Genomic DNA, 6,623 nt, shown 5'->3' on the forward strand with positions numbered 1-6,623 from the left:
CTCTCGGATTTTTCTCAGTATTACTTGGTAGTGAACCTGGTGCTCTCTCGGATAACTGGCTGGCAATCTCTCCGACATGACGCTCAAGACTAGCTAGAGACGTGGCTTGATTCTTCAACATAGCATCGTGTTCCGCAAACTTCGCCTCATTTGTCACTTGGTTCCTCTCATCTCTCTTCAGAAGCTCAACCATCATCTCCTCCAATAAGGCTTTCTTCTCTTCTCTCCCCATTTGTTCCGAACTCTCCTGACCTGAACTCCCCTGCCCGAATAAATTCTCTCGACGCTGGTTTTGGTATTGGGCTTGGTAGCCACTGGCTTGTCCCCCTCGATAGTTACTCTGATTTCTACAGCCAGTGTTCCCGCTGAAGGCGGGGTTTTGATATCTCAAGGGGTTGTTGACGAAGTCAACCTCCTCCTGATTGCTACCCGGGTTAACAGGACAGTCAATGGTGTCGTGACCCCCTCGGCAAACCTCACACTTCGCGGCGCTCTTAATGGTAAGATCTCTAACGAGTTTGTTCAAAGCATCAATCTGCGCCTGCATGCTAGTATTCGAATCGACTTGAATTACTCCTCTCGATAATATTAGAAGAATTTCTACCCCCGTGCCCCTCATAGCTCGCTGCTAGATCATCAAAAAGGACGACACACTTATCGGGATCTTTGTTCTTAAGGAGGTTCCCGTTAGCAGTTTGGTTCAACATCTCTCTCACGTGCTGAGTGGCTCCATTGTAGAATCTCTCGATGAGCATCCACTTATCTAAACCATGATGAGGACAACTAAGAAGGAGGTCCTTGAATCTTTCCCAAACTTCCCTGAAAGACTCGTCAGACCTCATGCGGAAGGAACAAATCTCGTCACGGAGTCGAGCGGATTTAAATGACGGAAAGAATTTGGTCATGAATTTCTCTTGAAGGCCCGCCCAAGTGGTGATTGATCCTGTAGGTAGTGACTTAAGCCATTTGTAGGCTTTGCCGGTAAGTGAGAAGGGGAAAAGACGGAGATAGATGGCTTCATCGTTCATGTTGCCGATATTGAAAGTTTCGCAGATTTGAACAAACATGTCGATGTGGTTTGAAGGATCTTCGCTCTCTAGCCCTTCGAATTGGAGTGCAGTTTTGATAAGTTGCATGACGTGGGCAGGAATGGACCAGTTGCCAGCGGCGGCACCGTTTGGTAAAGTGATGCTTGAATGAGGATTTGTTGTCGGCCTACCATAGTCAGCTACTACTCTTCTAGGCGGTTGGTCACCCATGTTCCTATCCCTAGGAGATGCGGAAGAAATAGAAGTAGAAAAAGAATCAGAACTTATTGGTGAAACAAAACGCTCTCTCTCGGGCTGTAGTTTCTCGGTGTCGTCAGACGTTTCAAGCTTCGGCGGTCCTTATGAGCAGGTATGACGCATACGACCATAAAGAAAAACTAAAATTAACTATGCTAAAATTAAACTAAAAAAAATAAAAACAAGTAAGCAAGTAAAAAAGAAACAGGTAAGTCCCCAAACTCAGGTTGTTCTCTAATCGCCTCAAACCGTGTCGCCGGCAGCGGCGCCAAAAACTTGATGTGCGAAAAAATATATATATAAATAAAACACGAATCGCAACTAAGCTTTAAAAACCAAACAACCTATACTAGTTCACACAAACGGCAAGTGTACCGGTCGCGTATAGCAAAGATCAGGAAAGTCCGGATATCAAACTCGAAGACACGTGAGAACGGCTCAGATTATAAACCCTAATCCAAGTCCTACCTAAAAATATTTAATTGATTTTATTTTATTTTATTTTAATTAATTTAAAACTAACTTACTTAACTTAACGGAACTAACAAGAAAACTTAGCAAAAATTAATGAGGTTTAACGAATATGGAGAAACGACTACCTAGGCAAGAATCCTATTGACGGTTCAACGGCTAACGGAATTAACTAATCACACGACACCGGGATCTTAATATAATCAACTAAGGCTCATTAAAGTTCGCTAGATTACCTCTCGGTCTCACCAACTAACCCTAAAAAAAAATCTAAGAAGAGTGAATAAATGCACCGAGATAAAGATTACTAAGGTACCCTAATGACGCATCTCCTCTCAAACTCAACGACAAAACCCGCTTAAAATTGATACTAGAAATTCTAGGGATAACGGGGGTAACAAAATGTAACTCTATCTAAGACACATATTTGCACGCAAAACTAAACCAGACAAGACCAAAACTCATTCTCACGCAATTCTAACCTAACCGAATAAAGACGCGAGACAAACCAACTCCCTATTACCTCTCGGTCGCAAGGAAGGTGAAACTATTGAATTTTAATAATTAATTGCACACAAGATTCCTATGGTCGCGCTAACCACAAACAGATCAAAAACACCAAGTCTAAGACCTAAACGTAGAACCCTAACAATACGACACAGAAGGAAATTCATTTGCACGGTTTTTGTGTGTGAAACTCAAGGTGTTTCTCTCTAGGGGGAGGCGATTTTTTCCCCTCCCTAGTACGTCCCTTCCTCCATCGCATCTCCCATTCTTGTCTTCCAATCTCCCTTTGAGAATTGGATCTCGAACAACCAGACTTGCTTGCAATCTGTTTCGTTCAATTATGCAATCCGTAGCATGATGCCAATCGATCTTGATTTGTTCTTCATCGTTACCCAGGATTAGTTTCTGGGGCTAGGCAACCGAGGATGAGAGGTGTGAGTATCTCCGGCTTGTTTCCCTACGGAGGGTGGGAGGCGAGCTTGATTGGTTCCTTGGAATCAATCGATCATAGTCTTGACTATGATGTCACTCGGCCATTCTTTGGCTGTTACCCAGGCTCAGGTTGTTGAGCTTGGTGCTAGACCACCGGAGACAAAGGGATAGGTTCGGAGCTTGAGAGAGAATTATGGTTGCTGGTTTCGTCGTGTATGAAGGCCGGCAACAATCCTATCTCGCGTAGGAAGTCAATCAGCTATGGAGACGTTCAAGGCTGTTACCCAACTATGATGATGGTTGGTGCTTAATAACTTGGGCAGAGCATAAGATGGTGTTCATGTTTTTTCTTCCGGCTTCACGAGGTTATTGGGGTATTATTTGGGAGTCGTGATCTTATGCATGGTATGAACCACTCTCTTGTTTCATTTATTTTTCTTGATGTTAAGCTTGGCGTCTTTATTTTGGTGGTAAGAACTGGAGGCATCACGCATGTGTGGGCTTAATCCGGGTGTCGGAGTATCGGCACCAGGTTGTTCTTTTGCCTGGGTTGAATTTATTATTGTGCTAGGAAGTTCATTGGGGATCTAGATTTGATTGGGGTTTTGGTTGCATACTTTGTTGTTTTATCAAGGGTTTATGGTTTCATCTCTTGTTCATCATTAGTCCAGTTTAACTAGCCTAGGCATTCGTCCATGGTTGGTTGCCAGAGGTGATTCCTGGACCTAGTTGGTGGTGTTCATATGATAATGTCATTTGGATGAGATGTGGTTGAGTTTGCTGATTGATCTTCGGTGAGCAATGTAACGGGTTCGGATCTTGTTTATGGATCCGGGTTGGATGGTGTGGGTAGGACCTGATTTGGTTGTTCATCCCGTATTTGATGCAAGATTTGAATTTCCTTAGATTTTGGGATTGAGGATATTTGGATTTTGTATCATATCTTGTTCTGACTTGGATGCTCTAAGATTTGGTTGGGGCCCGGATGTAACCTGGGTCGTGTCTCCTTTCCGGGGTGCGCCGTATGTTTGATTTGGTGATTGGACCCGGGACTGATGATTTGGGCCGAAGGATTACTGTCCAAGCTAGGCCTAGGCTATTGGTGGGGACTGGGCTGGACAGATTGAGGGCTAGCTCTAGCCGGGGGTAACACTTATGTGTAGCTTCAAATGGTATGTTTTTTGGGCCTTTCATGCCTAATGAACATTACATCTAATGCCCAAGTAAGTAACATATTTCAGTTTTCTCTAGAAATGGGGTGAAATATATTTGGGAGTGGGACCAAATTAGCATCTAGTACTGTTGAGGAACGTGTTAGTTAACTGCTTGGTATCATTAGTCTATCCCGTTTATGTGCCTTAGAAATGGGACCGGGGTTGGATCCATTTATGGGAATGGATTGGTAACTAGTAATTGGGTGAGGCTCATCTACATCCATTTTCCCTGCCGGGGTGGGCCGGATGTTTGTTCGGGTCAGCCCCTACGCTTGTCTGGGGATTGAGTTTGGAGGTTGAATTTGGTGATTGTTGGGCTGGGTCGATTATATCACTATATGGTATGAGTTTGAGTTGGGCATGTAAGGTGATTTTGATATGCATATGGAATTGGTTTGGGTTAGAGAGTTTGCATGGGATCTGTGGTTGGGCTTCTTGATTACAGGAACTCGCCCCACTTGTTATCGCCTAAAGGTTAAATCATTTGGGCTTGTGGGGTGTGGAACCATGCAAAGCTTCTTCTGGCCGATATGTAACACTATTGGATTTGGACTTCTAGTTTGCCTCAAGATGGGCTCGGCCAAGTCGTTTGGAGGGGATCTTTATGCTTCTTCGATTAGATTAGGCCTAGTCTAATGTTTGGTTAGCTTTATGTCCCAAATTGTATGCCTTCGGGCTTAGTATTATGTTTTATTTGTGGTCAACCTCCTTAATGGTAAATGTCCAGGAGAGGGGAGATGCACTAGTTTGTATTTTTTTTCTTTTTCAGTAAATTTTACCAAGGGCAATGCCCTTTTACCAAAAAAAAAACCATACGACACGCAATCAATCAATCAAAGTAATACGCGGAATCACAAACAATAATTATATAAAAAACAATATTTTAACACATCAAAGATTAAATTAAATAAAGTTTTTCAATAATAATATGTCGTGTAATTAATTAAAACCAAATAAACCGTCAAACAACGTCAATAATCATCTCAACCTAGGTAGTGCTAACAAGTTTAGCCTAACATGATTTTTGGACAGCCGGTATAACTCTTAATAAACATCATAAAACTCAACCAATTCATAATCAAACTCATTCAACAATCAATATTAATCAAGCACAACTCAATCCTTAACTCAATTGCAAAAACAATGAACTTTAAAGATCAAAATCAATATAGCTAAGAACATAAACAAGAAAGCAAAGTTTATGAGTGTTTTACTATCATATGAGGCTAAAATATGTGATGTAAACCGACCCGTAGATGTTGTCCCGAGTCACCTTTTGCTTCCTTCTTCCTTCCTTGGCTCAACAAACTTGCAAAAATTATTTGTTATTCCTTGTCTTGGTTGCTGTTTGGTCCGATCGAAAGTAATAAAGTGGAGTTTTTAAATTGCAATTTTCTATGTTATTGTTGCTGTCCAAGGAAGGTAAAAACACAGCCACACAACAACCAAACTCACTTTTTGTTTCCTTAAAACAAACCACAACTTTTTGGTTCCCTACTAGCCAACAAAGCAAAGCAACAAACTTTTTTTCTTTTTGATAATTCCGATCGGCCTCCAAGGTTGATGTTAGGGTTTTTCTTTTTTTTTTAAGTTATAATATATAATAACATGTAAGGGTTTCTTACTAGTGGGCTTGGGTCGGGCTTCAACTTGGTTCTTCAAGATTTGATCAAAAAGCCCTTTAAGTCTTGTAATGCAAACGTTACGACACAGTCGCATCCATAACCGTTTCACCCCTGCAGTCCAATAATATCATTTTAGAACCAAATTATCAAAATAATTATATAACAAATATAATAATAAAATTGTGAAAAAAGCTAGAAAAAGTAAAGTAGAGGGATCATATCATATATCAAAGACAGTAAAAAAAATCCAATCCGTTTGAAAAATGTAAGGGGAACTTCAATCCATATCATATCCTGTAATATAGCTTTATGCGTGTACCTTCTTTTATGAACACAACTGCAATCCCCAAAAATAAAGTTTTAACCTCGATTAATAAGTAGTAGGTCATATGCACACTCCTTTTCGTTTCGGAATGGAGAGGGTACTACAACCTAGAGGTTGCATGACACGCTTATGACCCAATTAATCTATAATAGTGAAAGAGGTGACACTTATCAATCTTGCTAACACGTCAAAAGCTGCCAAACATTATAATAAGATTATCATTTTTCAACCCACCTGCACTTTATCTTGCCCATATTCAAAATCCCCAGAGCAACCTTCAAAACTATAATTTTTCAACCCACCTTCTCCTCACTTCAAATCCCCCAAATAATCAACCCATATCCAACCTTAAAAAACAAAGGACAAGGAGAAGATGAAAGAATCAAAAATTACCGCGTGAGCACCCTCATGCAGGCCGTGCATGAGGATCCGTCGGTGTGTGAGGGGATTTGGATTATACCGCTCAGCCTAAGGGGTTCACATTTCAGTTATATGTGCTTTTATAATTAATCAGAGAAACAAATCCTACTGATACACAATGGCCAATATATAATCTAGCATTTTGGGGCGATTTGAATTAGGGTTACGAAGCAACAAAATTAACATCAAATTACGTACAGTTGTTATTATTATTATACAAATTCAAATGAAATTACGCGCTGGTGTTACCTCTCTGGCGAGAAATTATATAAACATCATTCAACGGAGAAGATTCAGATGAAGAATACGTGATTCAATCTTTTTCTCGCTTTCAATATCTCAT

At 40.8% G+C, this 6,623-nt stretch overlaps 1 non-coding gene across 1 annotated transcript; it reads left to right on the plus strand.

Moving 5' to 3' along the window:
• The first annotated feature begins 765 nt into the window (after positions 1-765).
• On the plus strand, positions 766-872 carry LOC143571999 (small nucleolar RNA R71). Its single transcript, XR_013142197.1, has one exon. It is a non-coding gene; the product is annotated as a small nucleolar RNA R71 (small nucleolar RNA).
• Positions 873-6,623: the final 5,751 nt, after the last annotated feature.

This window comes from Bidens hawaiensis, unplaced genomic scaffold (assembly GCF_021521415.1).
Source record: "Bidens hawaiensis isolate Kalapana, Puna unplaced genomic scaffold, B.hawaiensis_p1.1 tig00001336_1, whole genome shotgun sequence".
Taxonomy (NCBI): Eukaryota; Viridiplantae; Streptophyta; class Magnoliopsida; order Asterales; family Asteraceae; genus Bidens; species Bidens hawaiensis.